Source organism: Triticum aestivum, chromosome 2A, assembly GCF_018294505.1.
Source record: "Triticum aestivum cultivar Chinese Spring chromosome 2A, IWGSC CS RefSeq v2.1, whole genome shotgun sequence".
Classification (NCBI taxonomy): domain Eukaryota; kingdom Viridiplantae; phylum Streptophyta; class Magnoliopsida; order Poales; family Poaceae; genus Triticum; species Triticum aestivum.
The window spans coordinates 338626230-338639833 of NC_057797.1; positions in this window are offsets into that span (position 1 = coordinate 338626230).

Here is a 13604-nt window from a genome sequence, read left to right on the forward strand (position 1 = left end):
GCCGCCCCCAAGGAGGTCTTGCGTCATCGGCCTCGTGAGGCTTGTCCCCTCGCGAGGGTCTTGAGTGTTTTGCCAGTGAAGATGGGCCGTACAGGGCCGCTGGTGGAGCCACGCCGTGGGCCGCAAGCAGGCAAGTCTGTGGACCCCCGTTCCCAGGACGCCGATAGTGGGAGAATAGTCATCAGCAAAGTCTTCAGTGTTGATGGAGTCACCCTTTTCTTCATGGTCGAAGATGGACATGTTGACGAACTCCGTAGCGAGGGCCAAGCTTGCATCCTCAGAGTCAGATTCCTCCTCAGATTTCTCAGCTTCCTCAGATTCTTCCTCAGAATCCATTTCCTTCCCAATGAAGGCGCGAGCTCTGCCGAAGGTGCTTTCTTCTTCGATGAGGATGACTCGAGGAGGTCCCGACCATGCTTTGTGTCTAGCTCTGCCGTGAGTACAGTCACTCCCTTGCGCTTCACGCCCTTGACCTTGGCCTTCTTCTCCTCTGGGTCTGCAGTAGGGAGCTCGAGGAGGGAGAGACGCCCCTCCTCCGCTCTTGCACACTTGGTTGCTATGTTGAACAGCTCCAGATTCGTGCATAGCTCCTCGTGGATGGCAAGGTCCTCCTCGATCTTGATGTCGTGGACGCCATCGGAAAACGCTGAGATGATAGCCTCGTTCGTCACCTTGGATCTTGAGACGCACGCTGTTGAAGCGTTGGATGTACTTCTGCAGGGTCTCTCCCGGCTGTTGCTTAATGCGGCGCAGGTCACCCGTGGTCGGAAGGCGGTCGCCAGTGCCCTGGAAGTTGGCGACAAAGCGGTCGCGCATCTCACCCCAGGAGGAGATCGAGCCTGGAGGCAGGTTTAGGAGCCACGAGCGAGCACCATCCTTGAGAGACATGGGAAACCAGTTCGCCATGACTTTTTCGTCGCCGTTGGCCGCCCCGATGCTTAGCTCATAGAGCTGCAGGAACTCTGCGGGGTCGCGGGGCCGTCATAGCGAGGAGGCAGATCCGGCTTGAACTTGCCTGGCCAGACGACGCTGCGTAGCTCAGGAGTGAAGGCGCGCCAGCCGGCCGTGGCCACCGGGGCCCTTTGCTGATGCGGGGCCTGGCCTGGATATCCGCGCACCGCCGCCGCAGGCGGCACGTGGTCTTGTTGTGGTGGTTCTGGGAGCGCTGGAGCGTTTTCTTGTGGCCGGGGAACCTCTTGGCAGCTTCCTTCTTCATGCACAGGCACACGGCGCGGTGGATTACGCTGCGGGACCACGCGTCTTGGGGCGAGGACACCGCCTTGATGCGGAGGAGGCGGTGGCGCTCCATGAGCTGCGCGTCTCGGTGCAAGAGCGCCGTCTTGATGCGGAGACGGCGGTGGCGCTCCTTGAGCTACATCGCCTGCGGCTGGAGGTGGGCGAGGCAGCGAGAGGGATGGTGCAGGAGAGCCTCCAGCGGCGCTGACGAGCTCGGCGATGCGGTCCAACCAGTCCTCGTAGAGGTCGTCGACCGGGCAGTAATGCAGGAGCTTGCGCGCCATGAGCAGCGCAGCCTGCGTGTCCGTGGGTGCGCGCCGAGCGTGAGACGATGAGTCGGCCGGAGTCAGCGATGGGGAGGCGGTGCGGCCGTCCCTTTGCATGGAGGGGTGTAGTGAGGACGCTTGCCGCTTGTTTGCTGCCGGGCCGGTAGTGGCGTTGGCAACATGAGATGGAGAACGACGGGGAGGCCCACCGACAGGGGTTGTCTGAGCGACATGGGTGGCGAGGGTGGCCCGACGCTCGGCGCGGGCTCGGCGTGTGTTCGACATGGATGTGGTGGAGCGGTGGAATGCAGATCAGCGAAACGGAAACTTCAGCGCACCCCTACCTGGCGCGCCAAATGTCGGATTTCGGGTTCCGGCAAAACACTTGAGGTTCGAACACTGGGGTGCGCATGAAGATCTCTCCTCCCTCTATCTCACGCCCTCACCGCGATCTCAAGGCTCAACGCGTCGAACTCGCAGAACAAAGGGACACAAGATTTATAGTGGTTTGGGCCACCGGTGTGGTGTAATACCCTACTCCAGTGTGGTGTGGTGGATTGCCTGTTGGGCGGAGGATGAAGAGTTACAAGGGAAGAACAGCCTCCTGGGTAGAGGTGCTCTTATGCTTGGCGAGTTTGTGTGGTCGCCTTGGTGGAATGGTCCGGTCCAAGATGAGATGCCTCCCTACGATGGTGGCTAGTCCTATATATAGAGGCCCGGTTCCTCTTCCCAAATATTAGGCGGGAAGGGATCCCACAACGGGCAATTTGAAGGGGGACAGCTAGTACAAGCTATCCTGACAAAAGATGGTCTTTGCCTGCCAAAGGCTCTGGTGATGATGCTGTCCTGGGCTCCACGGTGACCTCCATCCTACCGTCCTGCTGGTCTTCGTCTCGTTGCATCGATATGGAAACCTTTGCTTGATGCCTCGGGACATGGCGCCTGCGCTTGCCTCTTTAGCACCAAAGAGGAAACGAGGACACTGCGCGCTCTGGCGCCCGCCTGGCCCTGGTCGTCATGGCTTGCGTCATAGGAACCTCGCGAGGCGCCCCTCGCGAGCTAGCCTAGTGAGGCCGCCCCCGAGGAGGTCTTGCGTCATCGGCCTCGCGAGGCTTGTCCCCTCGCGAGGGTCTTGAGTGTTTTGCCGGTGAAGATGGGTCGTACAGGGCCGTTGGTGGAGCCACGCCGTGGGCCGCAAGCAGGCAAGTCTGGGGACCCCCGTTCCCAGGACACCGATAGTGGGAGCATAGTCATCAGCAAAGTCTTCAGTGTTGGTGGAGTCACCCTTTTCTTCATGGTCGAAGATGGACATGCTGACGAACTCCGTAGCAAGGGCCAAGCTTGCATCCTCAGAGTCAGATTCATCCTCAGATTTCTCAGCTTCCTCAGATTCTTCCTCAGAATCCATTTCCTTTCCAATGAAGGCGCGAGCTCTGCCGAAGGTGCTTTCTTCTTTGATGAGGACTTTGACAACTTCTTCTTCTTGTCATCAGAATCGTCATCCTTGCTAGATCTTTTCTTCTTTGAGCCCTTTTTCCGGAGGGGGCAATCGGCGATGTAATGACCTGTCTTCTTGCATTTCTGGCAAGTTCTTTTCTCGTAGTCATGAGCATAAGCTTTAGTGTTCTTTGAATCATACTTTGAAGACTTTCCAAAGCAATTCCTTTTGGAGAACTTCTGGAACTTCCTCACGACTATGGCCAGTTCTTGGCCAATTTCCTCAGCATCATATGTACTACATTCAGACACATCTACTTCTTCAGATGAAGAGATTGCCTTTGCTTTAGCCTTTGCCTTCAGAGCATGAGTGTTGACGCTCAAAAGTGGCATAGTCATAATAGTAGCTTACGCTATATCATGACTAATTCAAACTTATGATTAAAACGGAGCTCGGATGCAAAAGTTATGACAAGTTCAGATATGTTGATGTTGACACCAGATTAAAGAATGGCATGAAACTCAATTAATATGGCCTCTCGCGGAAAATGTTTCAACATGATCATTGTGCGTCTCATCGAAATGGTTGATTTTGATATAAAAATTGTCTTAATTAGGGTTCATATGCAACTTGTGGAGCCAAAACAAGGTCAAAACAGAAGCTAAAGAGTCATTTCGGACTGACCGAGTTGATTTGACTCGGCGAGACCGAGTTGATCCAAAATAGTACACAAGGTTACAAAAGGTTGGCCACTTTCACTCGGTGGGACAGAAGCAAACCACTTGGTGGCTCCGAGCCAAGGATTCCTGTCCGAGTTAGGTTAGGGTTTTTGACGTTTTGGATGGACTTTTTAGTCCTTTTCTTGTACGGGAATTCCAACCGCCTCATAAATAGATGAGAGGTGACAGCCGATTGCACAACACACAATCGAACAAATCAATTTATCATACTTTTCGTGTTCATCTATCATTATCCATCTCCCTTGTGTCCTCCTTCTCGTTCTTCATTCGTTCTTCATTTGCAGGGCGGCGAACCTCGAGGCCCTAGGGGCGATCAGGTCGACCTAGGGCATACCATAGGCGCCGCGTGCTCTGACGGAGTCCCTCTCGGGCATGTGGGGTTTCGGATCTACAAAAGTGCCTGCTGGATTGCTTGTGTACCACGCTTCTGGACGGGTCTCCTTCGACGTGAGTTGTGGTGCATCACCCCCGGCGTCGAGGGTACACTGTGACGTGTTCGTGTGAGAACACACTTTTTGGTGACTCCGCTGGGGTCGAAGCTTTGAATGGTCTCTAGCCCGTTCTTTCTATGAAGAGACCGTCATCAAGGGTTTGCAATCTACAAAGGTAATATGAATACCCAATTCACTTATGTAGATGCAAATAATGCATATGTTGTTGCTAGATCATTTAATGACCATAATGTGTTGGCTAGCCCTATTTTTATTAATCATGCATCTAATTATGTGCAACAACCGATTCAGAATAATCTTCATGCTTCAACTTCATATAATTTTAGCAACATGCAACATATGTATCCCAACTCCCATGCATCGGCAACCCCACAAATCTATATGCCGATGAATAACATGATGAGTTTGGTTAATCAGGTTGAGACACCCCACGTAGGAACTTCCAATAGTATGCAGCAAAGCGTTTCAACTTTTTATTCATTGGAAAATAACTTGCAGTATGTTGATCCAAACGTGCCGATGGGTAGGGGAATTGGCCATGGTACTACCAGTTATTCGGCCAATTACCCTCAAACATCATATGCTGCACCTCATGCTACTAAGTTTTTGGCACCATACGCAATTGCTGATGTCCATAATTTCGACCTCTTGAGCATGCGTTAGTTTTCCCTTGAAGAGGAAAGGGTGATGTAGCAAAGTGACGTAAGTATTTCATTCAGTTTTTGAGAACCAAGGTATCAATACAGTAGGAGACTACACGCAAATCGCCTAGTACCTGCACAGACAAATAAGAACCTTGCAACCAACGCGATAAAGGGGTTGTCAATCTCTTCACGGCCCCTTGCAAAAGTGAGATCTGATAAAGATAATAAGATAAATATTTTTGGTATTTTTATGGTATAGATTGCAAAATAAAGATTGCAAAATAAATAGTAAACTAAAATTGTAGATTGGAAACTTATATGATGTAAAGTAGACCTGGGGGCCATAGGTTTCACTAGTGGCTTCTCTCAAGATAGCATGAATTACGGTGGGTGAACAAATTAGTGTCGAGCGATTGATAGAAAAGAGCATAGTTATGATGATATCTAAGGCAATGATCATGAATATAAGCATCACGTCCATGACAAGTAGACCGAAACGATTCTGCATCTACTACTATTACTCCACACATCGACCCATATCCAGCATGCGTCTAGAGTATTAAGTTCATAAGAACAGAGTAACGCATTAGGCAAGATGACTTGACGTAGAGGGATAAACTCAAGCAATATGATATAAACCCCATCTTTTTATCCTCGATGGAAACAATACAATATGTGTCGTTTCCCTTTCTGTCACTAGGATCGAGCACCGGAAGATTGAACCCAAAGCTAAGCACTTCTCCCATTGCAAAGAAGATCAATCTAGTAGGTCAAACCAAACTGATAATTCCAACAGACTTGCAAAGATATCAAGTCATGCATATAAGAATTTAGAGAAGAATCAAACAATATTCATAGATAATCAAGTTCATAAACCCACAATTCATCGAATCTCAGCAAACACACCGCAAAAAGAGTTACATCGAATAGATCTCCAAGAGAATCGAGGAGAACTTTGTATTGAGATCCAAAGAGAGAGAAGAAACCATCTAGCTAATAACCATGGACCCAAAGGTCTGTGGTAAACTACTCACACATCATCGGAGAGGCTATGGTGTTGATGTAGAAGCCCTTCGTGATCGAATCCCCCTCCGGCGGAGCGTTGAAAAAGGCCCCAAGATGGGATCTCACCGGTACAGAAGGTTGCGGCGGTGGAAAGGTGTTTCGTGGCTCTCCCCGAAGGTTTCATGGTATAAGAGTATATATAGGCGAAAGAAGTAGGTCGGTGGAGCTGCGAGGGGCCCATGAGGGTGGGTGCGCGCCTGCCCCCCCCCCCCGGGCGTGCCCTCCTGCCTCGTGGCTTCCTCACTGCTTTCTTGACGTCCACTCCAAGTCTCATGGATCACGTTTGTTCCAAAAACGATCCTCGCGAAGGTTTTATTCCATTTGATATTCCTTTTTTGTGAAACACTTAAATAGGCAAAAAAATAGGAATTTGCACTGGGCTTTCGGTTAATAGGTTAGTCCCAAAAATAATATAAAGTGCATAGTAAAGCCCATTAAACAACCAAAATAGATAATATAATAGCATGGGACAATCAAAAATTATAGATACGTTGGAGACATATCAAGCATCCCCAGGCTTAATTCCTGCTCGTCCTTGAGTAGGTAAATGATAAAAACAGAATTTTTGATGTGCAATGCTACCTAACGTAATTTTCAATGTAATTTTCTTTATTGTGGCATGAATGTTCAGATCCGAAAGATTCAAGACAAAAGTTTAATATTGACATAAAAATAATAATACTTCAAGCATATTGACTAAGCAATTATGTCTTCTCAAAATAACATGGCCAAAGAAAGCTTATCCCTACAAAAATCATATAGTTTGGCTATGCTTCATTTTCGTCACACAAGAATGCTCTCATCATGCACAACCCCGATGACAAGCCAAGCAATTGTTTCATACTTTAGTAATCTCAAACTTTTTTCAACTTTCACGCAATACATGAGCGTGAGCCATGGACATAGCACTATGGGTGGAATAGAATATAATGATGGGGGTTGTGTGGAGAAGACAAGAAAGGAGAAAGTCTCACATTGACACGGCTAATCAATGGGCTATAGAGACTCACATCAATTGATGTCAATGCGAGGAGTAGGGATTGTCATGCAATGGATGCACTAGAGCTATAAATGTATTAAAGCTCAACAAAAGAAACTAAGTGGGTGTGCATCCAACTTGCTTGCTCACGAAGACCTAGGGCATTTGAGGAAGCCCATTGTTGGAATATCCAAGCCAAGTTCTACAATGAAAATTTCCACTAGTATACGAAAGTGAAAATATAAGAGACTCTCTATCATGAAGATCATGGTGCTACTTTGAAGCACAAGTGTGGAAAAAGGATAGTAGCATTGTCCCTTTTATTTAATTTTTATTTTTATTTGTCCTTTCCTTTTTTTGGCCTTTTTGGGGGATAATGCTTTATTAATGATGATCATCACACTTCTATTTATTTACAACTCAAAGATTACAACTCGATACAGAACAAAGTATGACTCTATATGAATGCCTCCGGCGGTGTACCGGGATGGGCAATGAATCAAGAGTGACATGTATGAAATTATGCATGGTGGTTTTGCCACAAATACAATGTCAACTACATGATCATGCAAGGTAATATGACAATGATGAAGCGTGTCATACTAAAAGGAACGGTGGAAAGTTGCATGGCAATATATCTCGGAATGGTTATGGAAATGCCATAATAGGTAGGTATGGTGGCTGTTTTAAGGAAGATATAAGGAGGTTTATGTGTGATAGAGCATATCATATCATGGGGGTTGGATGCACCGACGAAGTTTGCACCAACTATCAAGGTGAGAAAGGGCAATGCACGGTACCGAAGAGGCTAGAAATGATGGGAAGGTGAGAGTGTGTATAATCCATGGACTCAACATTAGTCATAAATAACTCACATACTTATTGCGAAAATCTACAAGTCATCAAAAACCAAGCATTACACGCATGCTCCTAGGGGTATAGATTGGTAGGAAAAGACCATCGCTCGTCCCCGACCGCCACTCATAAGGAGGACAATCAAAGAAACACCTCATGCTTCAAATTTGTCACACAACGTTCACCATACGTGCATGCTACGGGACTTGCAAACTCTAACACAAGTATTTCTCAAATTCACAACTACTCAACTAGCATGACTCTAATATTACAATCTTCATATCTCAAAACAATCATCAAGTATCAAACTTCTCATAGTATTCAATGCACTCTATATGAAAGTTTTCATTATACCCATCTTGGATGCCTATCATATTAGGACTAAATTTATAGCCAAAGCAAATTACCATGATGTTCTAAAGGACTCTAAAAATAATATAAGTGAAGCATGAGAGATCAATAATTTATATAAAATAAAACCACCGCCGTGCTCTAAAAGATATAAGTGAAGCGATAGAGCAAAATTATCTAGCTCAAAAGATATAAGTGAAGCACAAAGAGTATTCTAATAAATCCCGATTAATGTGTGTCTCTACAAAAGATGTGTACATCAAGGATTATTGGGGTAAACTAAAAAGCAAATACTCAAATCATACAAGACGCTCCAAGCAAAACACATATCATGTGGTGAATAAAAATATAGCCTCAAGTAAAGTTACCGATGGATGAAGACGAAAGAGGGGATGCCTTCCGGGGCATCCCCAAGCTTAGGCTTTTGGTTGTCCTTGGATTTTACCTTGGGGTTCCTTGGTCATCCCCAAGCTTAGGCTCTTGCCACTCCTTATTCCAAAATCCGTCAAATCTTTACCCAAAACTTGAAAAGTTCACAACACAAAACTCAACAGAAAATCTCATGAGCTCCGTTAGTATAAGAAAAAAAATCACCACTTTAAGATACTGTAATGAACTCATTATTTATTTATATTGGTGTTAAACATACTGTATTCCAACTTCTCTATGGTTCATACCCCCCGATACTAGCCATAGATTCATCAAAATAAGCAAACAACACACGAAAAACAGAATCTGTCAAAAACAGAACAAGCTATATTAATATGTAGGTTTTGAATACTTTTGTAACTCCAAAAATCGTGAGAACTTAGGACATCCTAAATAATTTGTATATTGATCTATTGCAGTTGGAATCAGTATTTTATCGCTCTTTGGTTAAAAATGAAAATTATTCTCGTGAGCGCATCCTTTCTGTTTTTTCAGAAGATCAAACAACTATCATCCAAGAAGATCCTAAAGGCTTTACTTGGCACAAACACTAATTAAAACACAAAAAACACAATCATAGCAGTAGATAGATGATTTATTTATTAGTAAATAGGAACAAAAAGCAAGAAACAAAAATAAAATTGGGTTGCCTCCCAACAAGCGCTATCGTTTAACGCCCCTAGCTAGGCATAAAAACAAGAATAGATCTAGTTATTATCATCTTTGGTATGAAATCCATAAGTGGTTCTCATAATAAATTCATAAGGTAATTTAATTTTCTTCCTAGGAAAGTGTTCCATGCCTTTCCTTATGGAAATTGGAATCTAATATTTCCTTCTTTCATATCAATGATTGCACCAATCATTCTAAGGAAAGGTCTACCAAGAATAATAGGACAAGTAGGATTGCAATCTATATCAAGAACAATAAAATCTACGGGCACATAATTCCTATTTGCAACAACAAGAACATCATTAATCCTTCCCATAGGTTTCTTAATGGTGGAATCCGCAATATGAAAATTTAAAGAACAATCATCAAATTCACGGAAACCTAACACGTCACACAAAGTTGTTGGAATCATGGAAACTCTAGTACCCAAATCACATAAAGCATAGCATTCATGATCTTTAATTTTAATTTTAATAGTAGTTTCCCACTCATCATGAAGTTTTCTAGGGATAGAAACTTCTAATTCAAGCTTTTCTTCATAGGATTGCATTAAAGCATCAACGATATGTTTGGTAAGAGCTTTATTTTGACTATAAGCATGAGGAGAATTTAACACATATTGCAACAAGGATGAGCAATTATTATAATTAAATTCCTTGAAATCCAAAATAGTGGGTTCATTGCTATGTAAAGTTTTGACCTCTTCAATCCCACTTTTACCAATTTTTGCATCAAGATCTAAAAACTCTGAATCATTGGGACGCGTTTTAACTAAAGTTGACTCATCTCCAGTCCCATGTTTATCAAGATTCATAGTAGAAAACAAAGATTTAATAGGGGACACACCAATCACTTTTTGATCTTCATCATTATTATCATGGAAAATAGAAGAACACACTTTTACAAAGCAATTCTTTTTAGCACGCATCCTAGCGTCTTTCTTTGCACTCATCAATGGAAATTCTCATGGCTTTGAGAGACTCATTGATATCATGTTTAGGTGGAATAGATCTAAGTTTCAAAGAATCAACATCAAGAGAAATTCTATCCACGTTCCTAGCCAACTCATCAATCTTAGGCGATTTTTCTTCAAGCAAAGCATTGAAATTCTTTTGAGAATTAATAAATTCTTTAACACTAGTCTCAAAATTAGAGGGCATATTATTAAAATTTCCATAAGAGTTGTTGTAGGAATTACCATGATTATTAGAGGAATTACTAGGGAATGGACTAGAATTAAAATTTCCTCTATATGCGTTATTACCAAAATTGTTCCTACCAACAAAATTCATATCCATAGATTCATTATTATTCTCAATCAAAGTAGACAAAGGCATATCATTAGGATCAGAAGAAGCACTCTTATTAGCAAACAACTTCATAAGTTCATCCATCTTTCCACTCAAAACATTAATCTCTTCTATCGAATGAACCTTTTTACTAGTAGATCTTTCGGTGTGCCATTGAGAATAATTAACCATAATATTATCTAGGAGTTTAGTAGCTTCTCCTAAAGTGATTTCCATAAAAGTGCCTCTCGTGGCCGAATCCAACAGATTTCTAGAAGCAAAATTCAACCCAGCATAAAAAAATGTATAATCATCCATAAATTCAAACCATGTGTACGGCAATTACGTATCATTAATTTCATCCTTTCCCAAGCTTGTGCAACATGCTCATGATCAAGTTGCTTAAAATTCATAATATCATTTCTAAGAGAGATGATCTTAGCAGGAGGAAAATACTTAGAGATAAAAGCATCTTTGCACTTATTCATGAATCAATACTATTTTTAGGCAAAGAGGAGAACCAAGTTTTAGCACAATCTCTAAGCAAAAACGGAAATAGCTTCAATTTAACAATATCATTATCCACATCTTTCTTCTTTTGCATATCACATAAATCAACAAAGTTGTTTAGATGGGTAGCGGCATCTTCACTAGGAAGGCCAGCAAATTGATCTTTCATGTCAAGATTCAGCAAAGCAGTATTAATTTCACAAGATTCAGCATCGGTAAGAGGAACAATCAGAGTGCTAATAAAATCATTATTGTTGGTATCGGAAAACTCACACAATTTAGTATTATCTTGAGCCATCATAACAATCCAACACACAAGCAAACAAGAAGCAAGCGAAAAGAGGCGAATGGAAAAAAGGCGAATAAAACGGCAAAGGTGAAGTGGGGGAGAGGAAAACGAGAGGCAAATGGCAAATAGTGTAATGCAAGGGATAAGGGTTTGTGATGGGTACTTGGTGTGTCTTGACATGGCGTAGATCTCCCCGGCAACGGCTCCAGAAATCCTTCTTGCTACCTCTTGAGTATGCGTTTGTTTTCTCTTGAGAGGAAAGGGTGAAGCAGCAAAGTAGTGTAAGTATTTCCCTCAGTTTTTGAGAACCAAGGTATCAATCCAGTAGGAGACTACACGCAAACCGCCTAGTACCTGCACAAACAAATAAGAACCATGCAACCAACGCGATAAAGGGGGTGTCAATCCCTTCATGGCCACTTGCAAAAGTGAGATCTGATAAAGATAATAAGATAAATATTTTTGGTATTTTTATGGTATAGATTGGAAAATAAAGATTGCAACATAAATAGTAAACTAAAATTGTAGATGGAAACTTATATGATGTAAAGTAGACCCGGGGCATAGGTTTCACTAGTGGCTTCTCTCAAGATAGCATGAATTACGGTGGGTGAACAAATTACTACCGAGCAATTGATAGAAAAGCGCATAGTTATGATGATATCTAAGGCAATGATCATGAATATAGGCATCACGTCTGTGACAAGTAGACCGAAATGATTCTGCATCTACTACTATTACTCCACACATCGACCGCTATCCAGCATGCATCTACAGTATTAAGTTCATAAGAACAGAGTAACGCATTAGGCAAGATGACATGATGTAGAGGGATAAACTCAAGCAATATGATATAAACCCCATCTTTTTATCCTCGATGGCAACAATACAATACGTGTCGTTTCCCTTTCTGTCACTGGGATTGAGCACCGCAAGATTGAACCCAAAGATAAGCACTTATCCTATTGCAATAAAGATCAATCTAGTAGGCCAAACCAAACTAATAATTCGAAGAGACTTACAAAGATATCAAATCATGCATATAAGAATTCAGAGAAGAATCAAATAATATTCATAGATAATCAAGTTCATAAACCCACAATTCATCGGATCTCCTCAAACACACCGCAAAAAGAGTTGCATCGATTAGATCTCCAAGAGAATCGAGGAGAACTTTGTATTGAGATCCAAAGAGAGAGAAGAAGCCATCTAGCTAATAACTATGGACCCGAAGGTCTGTGGCAAACTACTCACACATCATCGAAGAGTCTATGGTGTTGATGTAGAAGCCCTCTGTGATCGAATCCCCCTCCGGCGGAGCGCCAGAAAAGGCCCCAAGATGGGATCTCACGGGTACAGAAGGTTGCGGTGGTGGAAAAGGTGTTTCGTGGCTCTCCCCGAAGGTTTCAGGGTATAAGAGTATATATATAGGCGAAAGAAGTAGGTCAGTGGAGCTGCAAGGGGCCCATGAGGGTGGGGGCGCGCCTGGCCCTCTTAGGCGTGCCCTCCTGCCTCGTGGCTTCCTCGCTGCTTTCTTGGCGTCCACTCCAATTCTCCTGGATCACGTTTGTTCCAAAAACGATCCTCACAAAGGTTTTATTCCGTTTGGATTTCATTTGATATTCCTTTTCTGCGAAACACTGAAATAGGCAAAAAACAACAATTTGCACTGGGCTTTCTGTTAATAGGTTAGTCCCAAAAATAATATAAAAGTGCATAGTAAAGCCCATTAAACAACCAAAACATATAATATAATAGCATGGAACAATCAAAGTTTATAGATACGTTGGAGACGTATCAATAATTCGGCTACGCACCTTCATGGTCATGGCTGAATAAGTGAAACTTCTACGGGAGCACAAATGCCCTCATGATTTTGTTGCTGTAAAAGCTAGAGTTGTGCAAATGATGCATTCTCCCAGTGTTGTAAAATCCAGTGTACCCCCTAAACAATGGCAAAATTTTGGCACCTCATGGCCGGAAGAGTCTCAAAGTATTAGGGGCAATCTCATCAGGAGTGGATGGAAATTGAGATGAAAAGGTTTAAAGCTCGCCAAGCTAAGATCTGGGCTAAAATTAGACAAGAGCAAGAAGCCTTGAGAAATCATTTACCTATTTTCAGATTTGGTCACAAATTTATTGTTGATGCATATATTGGGAAAAATATTATAAGTAATTTTGAAAGACCAATGATGAAGGGCAATTTACTTGTTAGCAATAAAATTTTTACTAAGCACATCAGTCAATATATTGTACCATTCAAAGAGACCGATAGTGACTTATTACTGTAGCCAAATCTTTTCCCATTGCTTTATTTAAAGTTCTTATCTAATTGGGTAGCTTTTCTTGCTTCATACTTGGCTTACGCATGGTCTCAATTGAGACATGT